We start from the raw sequence: 17558 nt of genomic DNA, 5'->3' as shown, positions 1-17558 counted from the left end.
ACAGGCGACAGCAACTGACACAGAAAAACACTGACTCTGGTAGTCGGGCCGGCCGAGGGCTACCACAGCAGGGATAACCCACAGGTAATGACTGCGACAGTGAAACATGAAGAACATCTAGTTTTTATACAAACCTGGGTGCTGGCAGCTATACATTTAGATGATTTAATTTACTGACAGAAAGAGTGAACCATGAAGGTCTATAACTCACCTCAATAAAAGGCATGCATAAGTTAAAAAACAGACCATAAGGTGAACTAAGGACAACACAAGATAACTGTGTTGCCTTCCATTTTCAGTATCAAACACAAAAACAGCAAGTCTGACTTTAGGCAATGAAGAGTTAAGAAAGAGCAGTTATTAACACAGACAGATACAAATATATACTTTTATTGCAAAAAAAAAATTCAAATATGACAATTCATTCTTTACTTATATATATACTAGTTTGTTTTTCTATATTTGTGACCTGTCACATTTCTGTTTGTTTTTTGCAACTAAAATCTAAAGCCAATAAAAAGCTATGATTATGGTAGATTTGAGGCAAATGTTACAACTGGCAAATGCATGCATGCATATTCAGAATTGGCTGCAAAATAGTGACTACAGAATGCAAAAATCTAAGCACATCAGTATATTCTCAGCAATTTTCACCCTGAGTTAAAGTATTGCTGCAACACTATCCATAAAAGATAATGTACGCAGCATATCAAATGATCTGGAAGGGAAACTTTCTGGAGTGGGTGACTGTTGGGATTTCTTCCTGTCCTGCTGACAGCTTGTTTATTGTTCCTCTACATAGGGATGCATGCACCATCTGCAGGCATTTACCATGGTGTCAGTTACCTGGCTAGAAGGGTTATTTAGCTCCTGAGTTATTCGGTTTAACTTCCTTCTATTTATCAAGCATAACCTACAACAGAAAATCTGAGCACAACCTGTAAAACAGGAAATCAGTAAAAATACAACATACACAAGAATATACAAAGAATATACAAATATATACCTGACCAATTTAAAGCCCACTATTTGGAGAGATCATCTAAGAAAAAGGGGGTACAAAAGCAGGGTAATTAAGTGCCTTGCAAAAAGTCCCCTCACTAATGAACTGACAAAGGGGGCACGTATCTATTATGTCAAGCTTTGGGAGGTTTCTGTAGTGGAAGGAAAATTATGCCTTTCAAAAGACCAGAACTAGAGAATGGTCAAAATGCAAAAGCTAAGAAGGCTAAATCTTGTTGCACTGTGGTACAAAACAGGACCTACTTCTGGAGTCACATTCTAACTAACTGAGTTTGGTGAAGGTGTGACAAGACAACCAACAGACCACTGCGCAAACATCTGCAATGGAGATATTTCTGAAATAAGGACCGGAAGCTGCTACCTCCCTGATGGAGTCGCTTTTGACAGCAAAATGACGGCTCACCTCCTGGTGAGAAAAACAGTGAATTTAACCACTGATTCAGTAAGGCTTTGTCTGGCTCTCTGGCTACTTCAAACCTCACCCTCTCTGGAGCAAAGAAGATGAACCTCACCCACCTCTCCTCCCTGAGTTGGTGGTGCAAGTACAGACAACAGAGAACTCTTGCTTCCTTCCATTTCTGCCCCAGAAAAAAAAGAGGGAGATGGAAGACTAGTTGAGGGAAATTTTTTACAAGAATTTTGAGCAAAAATAATGAGTTAGTCCTAACAATTAACTTGCTCTTGATGAAAGATCAGATATAAACTCTGAGAAATATGACACTGACACATTAAGATACTTCAAGAAAAGGTGATGGTTATCAGAGAAGAATGCTCCAAGAGACAAGTGTCAGAGCTGCAACATAAAAAATGAGCATGTCAAGCAATTAAGGATACAGAGCACAGACAAGGTCTCCAAAATTGGATAAAAGTACAGAACACCACCGAGCGGGCTGCTAACCAGTTATGAGTAACATCTGCACCTCTTCACTAGTTTTGATGGGCAGAAATGCCATGGACTTACTATGAAATAGCAGCTACCCAGGTCACACAGGTGTCTCAGATAGGTCACGATCATTTGTAAATTGAACAACTTGAGGTGGCACCGAGTTCCTCAGTGGTCATAGAGAACCTATTCCCCTTAACAGAACAACTCTGATGACAAAAAGGCTTTGTGGAGGCCACAATCACCTCTGAGTCTCGGTCTAGAAAGAGAAAGGAATTTAAGCTAGGAGCTCAATCTGCGGTGGAACGAGCTGCTGCCTCAATCAAACGGGGGGGGGGGGTCTTCCATGGCTTATATTGGGACACTCTGCATCACTGACAGAGACCTGGAAGCATGAGATAACACCCTTTTCAGTCACTATTGTGCAATAAGTCTCTGTCTTTAAAAAATTTATAACAAGGTATGGAATCAGAAGGAATGACGGAAAGGAGCAGAAGAATCTTCCCTATTGTCAGAGAGAGAAAGAGGATATACGTCCACCATTCACTCATCCTTGCTGCTATCAACTAAGCAGATCAGCTAGAGGACTGAATTCTCCCCAAGGGTAATAGGTCAGTCATTGGAGTGCTGCACTCCTTGAATCCCTGACCAAAAAGAATTTCAGAAACTTCAGTTCTTGGACAGCAGTGATGAAGTGTCTCATGATAGTTCACTGTCACATTAACTTTCTCAAAAATATGAATGGCTATAAAGGTTATGCCACTCTGGTGCAATAACAGACAAACCATTGTCTCCGCATAGGGGTGGGGAAGAGGGACAGGAGTGAATACTTCACTGTTTAAGTATTACTTATCCATTTTCCAGTACTTACTTTATCCTATTCAGCAATACAAGGAAGTCAAAACCTACCCTTCAAGCAATAAGTGCATGGTGAAAATTAGTCCTGGATGTGATATGAGCTGACTAAAGCACAGGTACAGCCTTCACAAATGCACTTCTCACGCACTATAAAGTAATTCAGAGAAAGTACAGTTGTATAAAATCTTACTATAACAGTACATGTCCTTATCCTCACTGTTGCAGTATTGCTTATATAAGGGATCTTTTGCCAAGGATTGCCAAACATCCTGCCAGTATACCAAAGCCTTTAGTATTTACAGGTGCTGTATGTCATACGTATGCTCCCCAAACAAGGCATATGGCATAAAGGTGAGGTACATATTTCAGAACTAAAAAGTCCCAGGAGGAACAGAATGTCCCTAAGGACCAGAAGTAACGTGAATCCAGAAGGAGACAACAGAGAACCCCCTAAGCCAGCACAACATAGTGAACAGACCACAGCAGAAGGGGCAGGAGGGTGGCAGCAAATACTTCAACAGTGAAAATGAGAACAACTACTGTTATGGTAACATTTTACATAATTGTACTATGTCCATCCATATCACTGTTGCAGTACTCCATATATGAGGGAGAGTACAAAAGCTCAAGAGGAAACCTGGGAGGAGGATGGCACTAAAAAGGCCTCCAGAAACCCATGCCGAATAGCCCCGGCAAAGCCCTGAAAATAACATCCAACTTATAATGCTTAGTGAAGGTATGGACAGAAGATAAGGTGCGACAAAAGGAGGCACTGCCAGCACAGCTAGCTGGAATTTTGTAAATAATTATGTCATTTGTGAATATCAAACTAATTTATACAAGATGTTGGTGTTACAGATATATCAGAACTGTATGTCATATAAGATGCTTGTGTTACAAATGTATTACAACTGTATGTCATGTGTATATCAAACTGCTTTGTACAGATGTTTGCATTGAAATGGTATTTGCAAAGTGCTTGTGCTTAAAATGTATCCACAGTGTGCCCTACTGGAAGAGAACAGAAATACACATGCACTATTGTAACTGTTTAAATGTATCTGCTTTAACAGGGGAAACTGGAGGATTGACCTCAGTCAAGAAAACTTTAGAAAAATATCTGAAATTATTTTCTTTTTTATAGACTAGGCCATAAAGATGCTTCAATGCAGCCAGAGACACAAAGTATGTACTAGGAAGCTTTCCTCTATTGTCTTTGGGGTGAACTAATTGCTACTCTGAAAGCATGAAGGAATGCAATTGTTTTATGATTTCCAGCATCAGTCAAAGATCTGAGCAAAAGCCCTTGTCTGGGTATCTTTACAGGTAGATGCTAAAGGGTTCCTATTAAATGTTCAACAGCTTAGGTTGCTGAATGCCTAATATCGACACGCAAGAGTCAAAAGTTTAAAATCGTGAACGGCCACATACGCAAATTCTTTCTTTGGGAAAGAATTTGCTTGGCCATTATCTGGGATTTGCCCTTTCCCCATTGTAGAGCAATCTTGGAGTTGGTATATTTAGTTAGAGGGATGTGGGGGCACATTGGGGGATGGGGGTGGAGCCCCCCACTATGTTTGCGTTCAGAAGTTTATTTTTTTCGCGATGGCCTAGCGAATTCTTTCCTGAGTAAAGAATGGCTGTTCTCGGTTTTAAGGTTTCGACACTTAGCTGTCGATGTTTAGACATTCGACAACCTAAGCTGTCAAACATGTAATATAGACTCTATGCTAAATATCGCCAGCTTCAGCAATGGGGTTTTTCCCTGGGAACTAGAAGTCAGACGACCAGAAATGATATCATTCTGCAAGCTATTCCAGTAGTAATATTTTAGATATTATTTTGAGAAGTCTATCTGTTTATTATTCTATTATTTGCATTCTGCATTCTGTCTTGGACCTGACAACAACAAGAACCACTCACCACACCTGACTTGCTCTATTAGTAAGTTATCAGAGTATAGTAATTTGCTTAGATACAGTCAGGAATATAGTAAAGCTATGTTTAAATATTTTTCTCTATTTCAGATTGTCCTACAATGTTGTTTTAAATATTTCCTGTGATTTTGAACTCTGATGTCACTGTGAATAAATATTTAGTATTGTCTTGTTCTTTTATTTTAATTATTAAATATATTTAAACCTTTCATTGGGGCTTATCTGTGTAGAGACATTTAAGTTTTGAGAGTACTTGCATATTTATTTGGTGACACTGTGTCGGCCACTCCTAACAGCCTTGCTCCTGGCCAAACTACCATTTGTATTAATATTAATATTACACAATAAGATTGGACACAGTTACTTAAGGGCCTTAAAGCAGCTGTCAAGGAGTGGCTGGTGGCAGTGGTAACTACCTTACAGACTTGGCTGAAGGAGGCATAGCTAGTAAACCTGTGCCAGCCTTTCCCAGGCATGTGTGTGTGTGTGTGTTTTGTGTGTGTGTGTGTGTGTGTGTGTGTGTGTGTGTGTGTGTGTGTGTGTGTGTGTGTGTGTGTGTGTCGGCTACTTGGGCAGGAAAAGAAAGCACTAGTTGGACAGAAAGGGTGCTGGGAGGTCTTGCCTTGGTCACTCAGCTGAGATTTCAACTCTATAGCTGTACCAGTGGAGAGTCTTATTGGGGATCTGGAGAAAACAACCCTGGACTGACTGTGGTCACTGTGTGCTTTTAAAGGAAACTGCACTTGATGCAGAGAGCTACATCTGGAAATACTGTGTTTGTACCTGTTTAGCCTCTCAGTGAATGTCTCCCACTGGTGCCAATGGTGAGGATTGAGGCTCCTTGATTACTGGTCCAGTGGTGGGTCATCGCACTAGACAGCAGACTCAAGGAAGGAACTTGTATCCAGCCCATTGATAAAAAGCTCCACAGAAAGCAGCAGCTCTTGCAGAGTGAGCCATTACTGCTGAGAAAGACAGTTTCCATAAAAAGAATAACAAAAAGAAATCCAGGAAGAGACAGTCTGCTTAGATACAGCTAAACCCAAAGACCTTGGATGAAGGAGACAAAAAGCTGCTTAGATTTGAGAATAACTTTAGTTTTATCCAAATAATATCTGAGCTTTCTATGCAAGTCCAAGGTGTGAAGAACCTTCTCACTGGCAGACTGCGGAGAAGGAAAAAAAGAAAGCAAATGGGTGGATTGATTAAGGGACAATTCATTGATTACCTTGGGCATAAAAGAAGGATTAATACGAAGAGGTATCCTCTTCCTGTGGAAAACCAAGAAAGAAGGGAAAGGAACAGCCATGACAGCCCAAAGTTCAGAAACCCTCTTGGCCAAAGTGACATCCAAAAGAAGAACCGTCTTCCAAGTACAATGCTGTAAGGAAGTTGAAGGAGCAGCAAGCTCAAAAAGAACCTGAGTCAACTTTTCAAGAACAAAACAGAGGTCCCAGGAAAGTGGAATAGGGTTCTTGTGAGGCCTGATATGAAGAATGCCCTTACGAAACTAGTTGACCTCAAATCTACAGACCAGAGGAGAATTCAAAGGCAGACAAGCCAAAATTGCTGATAGGTGAGCTTTAACTGAAGAACATGCCAACCCAGCACAGAGCAGATCAGACAAATAAGAGAGAACCAAAGGAACCTCTGCAGATATGGGATCCTGATGGTGACAGAGGCACCAGACAGAAAATCTCTTCCATTTGGACAAATATAATTTCCTGGTAGTGGGTTTCCTGGCCCCATGCACGACCTGAAGCACATTCTCAGAAAAAAGGCACCTAAAAGGGATCAAAATCATCTCTCCCACAGAGTCAGTTGAAGAGTGGACAAGTGAGGATGATTAAGAGACCCCTTGTCTTGTGTGAGAAGGCCCACCCAGTGAGGTAACTTGTGGTGATTGCCCCTGGTCGTTGGAAAGAATGGGGGAACCAGTGCTGTTTGGGCTAAACAGGAGTCACCAAGATTTTGGCTGAGTCCTGCCTGATCTAGTGCAAGACTCTTGGAATCAAAAGAAGGGAAGGGAAGGCATACAGAAACATCCCCATTCTAGGGAAAAGACAGGGAATATATTCCAAGACAGAGAACTTGGGACTCTGGAAAAGAATAGGGGAAGTTGTTTGTTCAGAGGGGAGACAAAAAGATCTATCTAAGGAATACCCCACCAAGAGGCAATGCCCAAGAACACATCTCTGTGAAGTATCCATTAGTGAGCTTGTGTGCTAGTAGTCCTCAAAGAGTCTATCACTAGATTGTGCTCTAAGGGAATGTAAACTGTCAAAAGTCACTTGATAATGGACAGCTAGATCCCAAACTTAAACAGGTAGTCTGAAAAGAAGACAGGATGTTGTAACCCTTTACTTGTTAACATACCACATCACTGTGGTATTGTCTGTGAAAACTTTGAGGGGCCCCAGGATGAAAGAGGGTATGATAAGCATGAAGAATTAGAAGCAGAGCCCTTATCACCTTTATATTTATGTGGTCTTATGTTTGATGAAGAAGCCAGAGACCCTGAACCTTGTGAGAGCCAAAGGAAGATCTCCCACACAGTGTCTGAGGCATCTGTAAACAGCTCTTGAGTTGGAACTGGAGACTAGAAAGTAAATCCCAGGTTGAGAGAAAGTTGATGAATCCACCACTGATGCTCGAGCTTGAGACAAGGAAGGAAGGGAACTAGGAAGTCCAGGGGTGGCAATGTTGGTGCCACACTGAATTGAGGTACCACTGAAGCTTTCTCATATGGAGCATGGCTAAGTATGGGAATGATGGAAGCCATAAACCTGAAGATCCTGAGAAAGTCCCTGGCTGTGACTGAATCCGGAGGAAAATAGAGTAGAGACAGGGCCTTGGAGACAGTCAGTAACACCAACATGGGAATGGTCTGGATCCTGCAACCAAGGAAAATATGATCCTGAGAAGGAGGTAAGACTGACTTTGGAAAGTTTATTTCGAACCCCACACTCTGCAGCAGGGAAATAGTAAACTTGAGATCCTGAAGTAGATCCCTGGGGGACAAAGCTTGAATGAGCAGACTGTTCAGATAAAGAAAGATATGAACCCCTCTTATCCTGCAAAATGCAATGACAGGAGTGATCCATTTTTGTGAATACCCTTGGGACCGTAGAGAGGCCAAATGGCAATACAGAGAAGTGAGAATGCAAGGGAGAAACAGTGAAATTCAAAAATTTCCTGAAAAAGGGATGGACGGGATATAAAGGTAGGCAACCTTGAGATCCAGAGTGACCAAAAAGGCCTAGGGAAGAAGAGGAAATAAGGTTTGGAGAGACAACATCCAAAAGGAGGGGACCTTGAGAAAGATGATGAGCTGAAAAAGGTCCAGAATTGGTCCCCAGGTGCCCTCCTTTCTAGAAACCAGAAACATTCTAGAATAAACCCTCCTCCCATTCTGGACAGTGAGCACAGCTTGAATGATGTCCTGTCTCAATAGAGAATGAAGCACCTCTGGAAAGACAGGAAGGTGTTCTCAAGGAGGTTGAGAGATTGCCCAGAAAGGAAAGAAATTATTTTCAAACCATGAAATACCCCTGGCAGATAATGGACAGAACCCAGAAGCCTGTTGTGATTCTTGACCAGTTTAGAAGGGGCAGGGAAAGATAAAGGAATCTGGCAGAGGGAATTGAGAAGCAAATTGCCAAATGGAACCTAGCTTGTCCTGAAAAAGAATTTTCTGAGAAACAGGAGTCTGTATACACTTAGCAGGAAGCACACGTCTTGAACACTTTTTACCACTGGGCGGATGGCGAGACTCTCTGCAAAAAAAAAAACAAACATATTATCCTGGAGAGATTTAAAAGGTTCAGCAGCAGCACCAAAAAGATTTTATTATCCAAAGGAGTATCCAATAATTTGGCCTTAATATCATCAGGTAAAGTCTGAAGACAACAGAAACAAATGCAGCAGCCCTGGAAGAGGCATCAACTGCATCACAACTGCATTTAATAGAGTGGTGGGCAAATTGAGAAGAAGAACCCAACAAGGAAAGGGCAGAAGCCTTCCTCTCAGAATCAGGAAGATCATAAATCACCTAAGAAACTGAAAAGAGGTAGTCCTGCCCTGCTGGCCTCACACAGTGTTTTGTCCACTTGCTCCCTAAATTGCAGTGCATTCTCAGCATTCACAACACTACTACAGCTCCTTTTATTGCACAAAAATCCAACTCTGAAACCTAAAAGATATCGGGAGTTTATGCTGCTCTGAAGAACCAAACACTATTATATGTAAGTTTCACCACATAAAGGTTATTTTGAAAGCTGTATTTTATGATAAAACTTAACTTGTTAAATACAAACACCTGAGCCAGCAGAAGCAGGGATTTTTTTACTCTGTTTCTTCCTCCTCCGGTATTATTCCAGCAGCTTACACATGCTACTGGATTATATTTTTTCTTCTTACGCCTTTTGAATTTTATATCTTCCCTATAGACTCCCTTCTCGTCTTAAATACATTTTGTTTCACTTTTTCCATTGTTCGATTTAACCATAGCCCTCTTACTATATCAATTTATTTAGGCTCCCAGCTGCCCATACCAAGGCAGTCTCACTAATATCTACAATAACAAGGGTAATAGCTTAATGGATAAACAAATTTACTAAGAAGCCAATAGTTCAGACCAACTGATTGTTTTTACTTGTACATATCTGGAATTTGGTCTGTCAAATATCTGCCTAGCAACAACCTTTTGCTTTTTTCTTACTGGTTCTCCTCTTTTCCATCCCCCTCCCTCCAAATATCTGTCTGGTAACAACCACTTGCATTTTTCTTACTAGTTCTCCTCTGGTCGCCCCCCCCCCCCCGACTTATGCCCGGTGTGAGTTTACTTCTATCTCCAAACCAACGGGTGCCATTTTTAAAATAGGTAGTCCTGCCCTTCTGGCCTCACTGTGTGTTTCTCCACCTGCTGTAAGTGTATAATGTTCAACTATTTAGTTTGAGGGTTGATTGTACATACTGTAAATGCATTTTTTCAACTATCTGTTGTGCATTGTATGAATAATTGCTTTATGAGAATGATTACTACTTGCCATTCATACTTCTGCTTTTGAGTTGTTTAGTGTTCATTGTTTAGCAGTGTAACATATTTTCTACATGACATGCATTATTATGAAGTTAAGTTTTATGTGAATGTTTGCAGCTATTCAGTGTGTACTTCTATGCAAAATTACCTGCCTCAGAACTGTTCTAAATTAAACCTATTTAAGTTAGTAGCTTCTGTGTTCTACTGACACTGAGCTGGAGTGTGTTTGTGTAGGTACTATCTCTTACTGTATATACTGGAGGCTGTGTATTTTCAATAAGTACAATTTAGTGAGTAGCTGACTTAGGTTTAGCGACACTGAATTTGTCTTTTTTTTCCCTTAAGGCAACTATTAATCTTATATGCTGCATTATACTGATTCCTACAACTTAAGTAATAGTCTACAAATAATACTACTGTGTTTAATTTAGTGAATGATACTGCTGTTCTACATAGCTATTTATTTTTTCTTCCTGTTTTTTTTTACCATTATCTTTCCCTCTTGCTCTTTCTCTTAGCCCTAAATTGCTGTGCATTCCTAGCATCCGAGACACTGCTACAGCTCCTTTTATTGTACAAAAATCCAACTCAGTGAAACCTAAAAGATATAAGAAGTTTATGCTGCCCTGAAAAACCAAACACTATTATTTATATATATATATATATATATATATATATATATATATATATATATATATATATATATATATATTTCTCCACATAAAGGTTATTTTGAAAGCCATATTTCATGATAAACCTTAACTTGTTAAATACAAACACCTGAGCCAGCAGCAGGGACTTTTTTAGTCTATTTCTTTCTCCTGCAATATTATTACAGTAGCTTGCACGTAGTACTGGATTATAGTTTTTCCCTTTTGACCATACAGTAATTTGATTGGTCACCAGACGTCTTTTGAATTTTAAGAACAAAATGAATGAAGGCAGGGTACGGAGTAGTGCAGGAAAATAAAAGCCAAATAAGTAAAAAATACTGCACTAAGCCTGCAGGCTAGAAACGTACTGTCAACTGTTTATTCAATAAAACAAAAAAATACACACAAAGTAAGCGCTTTCACGACATCCAGTCGCTTCATCAGACAACATTCAAAGACCGTGCTCATCCTAAATAATCATCTACAAAGTCAGCTGACTTAATCACATCAATTAAAGTGAACAAAGTATTTAATAATGTGTGCATATATAGTACATAACATATGATATAAAACACATACTCAAAAGCATTTGCATACATTTTAAAAACATTTAAGAACTGTGTAAAAACTATATAAAAACTATATAAAAAACCTTCTTTATTAAAACAGCATTCTTTATTTATGCCCAAGAGGGCGTGCCTTCAGAAAAGGTTTTAAAGAAGAAGTACTGTTACGACCTGGAGATCTTTCAGCATTTAGCAGAAGAATCCATCTCTGTTTTTCTGCCTCTGTACGATTCTCCAGGGTCCCCCCCCCCCCTCTAATATCTACATCTAATACTTGTAAAACAAAAAATCTAAGACTATGTGTAGGATCATTTTGTAGTACGTGTACTGCTAATACATTATTTTCTTTCTTGTTCTTCACATCCATGATGTGCTCAAGCACTCTGTCTTTAAGTTGTCTGTTTTACCTATATAGTAGGCATGACATTTCTCACAGAAAGAAAAATAAACCAAATTGACTGTTTTACAGTCTGCATAGTACTGCATTCTCAGTGTGAATCTCAAAGAGGGATGTTGGTAAAAGGAACTAGTATATAAATATTTGCATGCTGTACAATTTTACACAGAAATGTTCCTATCCTAGTAGATTCATACAGGTTTTTGTTTATACTCTTCTTATGGCATAAGTGTTGTTTTATGAATTTATTATTTCTAAAAGAGAAGGATGGTGTTGTACCAACTATACCAATTAATTCTGGTGGATCTTGTAGAAGCCTCCAGTTATTCTTTATAATGTCACAAAATTCTTTGATATCACTAGAATATTGAAAATTAACTCTAAAATTGTCATCGGTAACCATTCTATCTTGGCTAGTATTTGATTCTTCAGCTGTATAGTCAAAGTATGGTTTACACCTATCAGCCCTAAGTAACCAAGCTTCTTCTATAGCTTTTTCTATTTCTTTTTCTGAGTAATCTCTCTCTAAAAAATTCAATTTTAATTATGATAGGGCTGTATGCGCATCTCTGTCATTACTATGCAGTCTTAAAGGTCTATATATCTGCCCTTTAAGCACACTGCGTGGAATATGTCGCGGGTGCATACTTCTTTTATGCAAAAGGGCATTCCTCTTCGTAGGTTTTACATAAATGCTACTAGATATTTGCATATTCAGATTTCTTTAGTGTAACGTCTAAAAACTCTATTTCATGTTTAGAATAATGATAGGTAAATTTTAAGAAGTTAGTTGTTGTGTGTAAATATCTAATGAAATCCTCTAGAGCATTCTCATTTCCTTTCCATAGCAAAAAAATATTGTCCACAAAGCGGACGTGCCACATAATGTATTGACCATATTGACTGGACTCTATAAAATAGATGCAAGTTCCCATTGTACTAGCACTAGGTTGGTGTAGCTACTGGCACACGCAGTGCCCAAGAAGGTTTTTTTATATAGCTTTTATATAGTTTTTACACAGTTCTTAAATGTTTTTAAAATGTATGCAAATGCTTTTGAGTATGTGTTTTATATCATATGTTACGTACTATATATGCACACATTTTTAAATACTTTGTTCAGTTTAATTGATGTGATTAATTAAGTCAGCTGACTTTGTAGAGGATTATTTAGGATGAGCACTGTCTTTGAATGTTGTCTGATGAAGTGACTGGATGTCGTGAAAGTGCTTACTTTGTGTGTATTTTTTTGTTTTATTGAATAAACAGTTTACAGTACGTTTCTAGCCTGCAGGCTTAGTGCAGTATTGTTTTACTTATTTGTCTTTTGAATTTTGTATTTTCCCTATAGACTCCCTTCCCAACAATACATTTTGTTTCACTTTTTCCATTGTTCTCCTTAATCATATCCCTCTTACTGTATCAATTTATTTAGGCTCCCAGCTACCCATACCAAAACAGTCTCACTAATATCTACAATAACAAGTGTTATAGCAGAAAAATACACTTTTACCAGTACTCGAACCATCAAAAACTGCAAAAAAGTACTGGTCCAAATGGCACAGAGCTCTAAAAGAATAAAAATGTGAAATATGTACTACTTAGCGTACACCTTTTATTTAAACGCTTTTGTCCTAAGACTTCCTCAGAACTTGTTACAATCTACTAGTTTTGGTAACAAACATATATGCCCTCTTTAATTAACACAGTTATCTAATTTAAATCAATAATTACATTCAATTACTAAGACATCCATTAAAACAGTTAAAAAATACTTTCATTCTTTGTTCACATATAGTTTCCGATTTTTAAAAAAAACATTTTATATTAATTACTTCATTCAGGCCTGGCAGTTTATCTGCCTCAAGTCTAATCTGCCAATAAGTTTCCCTTTGCTCCAAAAAGTTCTTGTCACCACCCGTTAAATGTAAGGAACCTTGTTCCAAAATGGAAAAAAAGAAATTTTTGTGTGTTACACATTCTATTGAATGTTTGTATAAGGAATTGTTGTCATTCTTCTTTTTAATACTATAACAGTGTCCTCTAATTCTTTCATAAATAGCCCTGGTAGTCGTGCCCGCATAGAATGCAGACTATCCACTACACACACTGATATAAATCACTCCCCTAGTTTTACAAGTAAAATGTCCTGGCACCTTAGAAGTACGAGGAAAGATTTGTACAGATATAAAAGGTCCTTCCAGAATATACCTACAGTTATCACATTTAAACATACCATTAACTTTTTGTGTATACACAATTTCAGGGGTACGTTTACTGTTATCTCTATGAAATATATTTTTCAGATTATATTCATTTTTGTATACAAAACTAGGTTTGTTACAAAATTAGGTTTGTTACCCACTACCTCAAACAACTCACTATTCCCTTCCAAAAATTTCCAGTTATTTTGAATAATTTGTCTTATTCTACCACTATCTACTGTCATCTCCAGATTACAAACCAACATACTATTATTTTCTCTAGTAGTCCCATTACTTTTCAAAGGCTCTTTGAGAATAGGTGGATACATTCCCTGTCTTTTCTGAAAAATGTCCTCAGCTAATTGGTATAAATAATTTTCATCATACTCCCTTTTTCAAACATCTCACAAATAAACTTAAATTCTTCTTTCAATATTATATCATTACTAATCATTCTACTAGCTCTGATAACTTGTTCTTTTGGTATATTCTTTTTTTATAAACCCTGGTTGGTTACTTTTCATGTGTAAATAACTACTATTGAAAGTATCATTCCTATGTATTTTACTTTCAAACATATTGCTTGTAACATTCCACTCTAGGTGGGCATCTAAAAAGTTTACACTACTACCATAATCTCCCAATGTAAATTTTAAGAACTCTGACAAGTGGTTCATTTTGTCTATAAAATCTTTAACTGTTACGTGGTCACCCTCAATAATAAAAAATAAATCATCCACAAACCTGTTATAGTATCAAACTTTAAATATACCAAACATATCTTGTACAACTGTTGTTTCCCACCAACCCATAACAGTGCTGGCAAAGGAAGAGGCCACTGGTGAGCCCATAGAAACACCTTTTAATTGTTTAAAATATTTCCCATTAAACATAAAATAGTTATCTAATAATACATCTAACGTGTCACACTACAGATTAATGTGTTGGTTAGAAATACTGGAAAATTTGTTCAAATAGTCCCTAACATACTCAACACCTCAGTCGTGGGGAATGGATGTTAATAGTGACACCACATCAACAGTAAAAATCAACAAAAATCACTTGCAGATCACTAAAGCGAATAACTCTGCTGGTGAAGCACTATTCTCTTGCGCCATAGCCAAATTATGGAACTCACTCCCACCCACAATTACCTCCATACCATCATGCACCCACTTCAAAACTTTACTAAAAGCGCACCTAAAACATGCTGGCTATGCCCTTGCAACTCCCACTCTAATATCATCATCCACCCCATCCAACCACTACCTTTCTTTCCACTCCACTAACTACCTTGACTATAGCAAGCTCAGATGCTCATAAGCCTAGTACTTATTATACAGCAGGAACTTCTCATTGTAACATTTGTTAATGTCTGTTATGTACCTCACAGATAAAGATTCTAGCTGTCTACTGATGTACTATGTTCTTCATCTGTAAATATGTTGTAAGTAATTGCTATGTTAAATTGTTAATCGCTATGTAATCCAATGTAACTACTGTCTGTTTATTTTACTGTGGAGCTTTTCTCCCCGGGCCTCAGCTGAAAATGGACCTACGTCCAGTCGGACACTCCCGGTCAACAAATTTAAATAAATAAATAAATAAATGTGTTTGCTGTTATCTTAGGTAAAACCACTCAAAAATTCTCTCATCCTAGTCAAAAAAATCCCATGAGTCCTTAATGTAAGATTTTAATTTTTAAATAAAAAAAAAAAGTTAAAAAACAGGAAACTATGTGTGAACAAAGACTGAAAGTATTTTTTAACTGTTTTAATGGATGTCTTATTAACTGAATGTAATTATTGATTTTAATTAGATAACTGTGTTAATTAAAGAGGGTATATATGTCTGTTAGCAAAACTAGTACTTTGTAACAAGTTCTGAGGAAGTCTTAGGGCGAAAGCGTTTAAATAAAAGGTGTACGCTAAATACTACGTGTATCACATTTTTATTCTTTGAGACTTCTGTACCATTTGGACCAGTACTTTTTTGCAACAAGTGTTATAGCTTAATGGACACACGGATGAACTACTAAGCAGCCAATAGATCAGAGCAATCGATTGTTTTTACTTGCACATACCTGGAATCCTGCTCTTCCCACTCCAATCTCCCTTCGCTACGCTCGGGCTCACTCCGCTCACCTACCCTATCCCCATTCCCACCCACCCCAGGCTCCTGCTCTTTACACCTAACTAGCCACTCCCCTAAGCCTCACTCTCACACCAACCTCATTTCCATACAGCCACTCCTCTTCTCACTCTCAAGTCCACATCACCATCTACCTTCACTCCATATCATTTCACTCACACAATCCCCAAAATTGCACAACCTCTTCAGGCTAATACCCCCTACCTAATCACCCCACTCTAACCACAACCTACATAAAGTATAGCCACACCTAAATCCCTACTCACTCCTGTAAAGATACCTACTAAAAATTCACAACAATACATCAACACTTTGTAAGAGCAAAATGTGGCCCCTAACCTTTACATTAATAATAAGCCTCGCTATCACCTCACACTTAACCTCCTACCACTACACTAGTAACTCAAAATTTCAGACTAAATCCCCTACCTGCCCAACCCAACAAAACCAGCTTTTTCAGTAATATCTCCTTCTATCTATAACATTTTAAATTTTGACCATGCCACATTCAAAGTGACCCCACACAAACTAAACAACCACATTTCCTCAAAATATAACACATCTATAATCAGATGTCTAAAAACTATAATCAAAATAGTATCCTGAATCATGCTTAGTGGAAACGTGCACCCACACCCTGGCCCTACACACAATAACAACCCCCCCAGCTACCAAATAACATTCTAACCTCCCCCAGAAAATTGACAGAGCTCCTTATACTCAACAAAAACACAAAGAGCATACTGAAAAAAATCCCGGAGCTACACACTACCCTGCCCCTCTACTCCCACGACATGGCCCTCCTCACAGAGACCTGGCTAAAACCACTAAACAATAACAATGCCTTTGTTCCACCTGGTAACAATGTTCTTAGTCAAGACAGAATATCCAAAAGAGGCAGAGGCACTGCTCTCCTCTTCAAAAACAACCTGACCATTGAAATGCTAGTCAGCGAACAACCCAAGTTCAATAAGGCAGAAACTATGTTCACTAAGCTGAAAATCAACTAAAAAAAACACTTGCATATAACTGGTACCTACAGAACACCCGGCAATAACATTAATACAGTAGAATCCATTCTAGACTGGGCATCCCAAAAATTTCACCAAGAAACAATCATACTATGTGATGTTAATATCGACTGGTGTTCCTGTAACTTGCTCCACCCCACTAGCCAGATTAACCTACATAGTTTCACTCAACTAATCAAAACCACAACACAGGTAGATAAAGCATCAAACAAGTCCATCCTAGACTGGATCCTTACTAATAGACCATCTCAATCGCACCTCTCAGGCTCCCTCACAGACACCCTCAATGACCACCTTCCTACCTTTATAATTAGACACCAAGTGAATCCATTAAAATCCTCCACCCTCCAACAAATCCAGCACACAAAGAATTTCAAAGCACATGACATCATATCTGCACTTAATGCAACTGGAGACCACTTTCATCTTTCCCCTGGAAAGTGCCATAGAATACGTCAATAACACTTTCCTAAACATTCTAAATCATCTTGCCTGTATCAGAACTGTCAGAACTAAATCCAACTATGCTCCCTGGCTAACCAGAGATAGCTGTCTACTACTAAAATAAATAGATAAAGCATCGGACTCATGGCATCAAAATACAACTCAAACTAACAGACAGGCATACCAGTAACTAAGCAACAAAGCCAGAAAACAAATTAGGAAAGACAAAAGGAACTACTATATACGGATTCAGACCAAATACAAAAATAACCCACAAAAATTCTGGGCTGCCATTAAAAAAATCCTACAACCGGGAAAGACCAGCACTTCACTCCCTAACATTGACACAAACACCAGTAATATTGCCACC

The sequence above is a fragment of the Protopterus annectens genome, chromosome 4.part1 (genome assembly GCF_019279795.1).
Source record: "Protopterus annectens isolate FY-2018-M chromosome 4.part1, PAN1.0, whole genome shotgun sequence".
NCBI classification, from domain to species: Eukaryota; Metazoa; Chordata; order Ceratodontiformes; family Protopteridae; genus Protopterus; species Protopterus annectens.
This window is presented reverse-complemented; position numbering follows the sequence as displayed.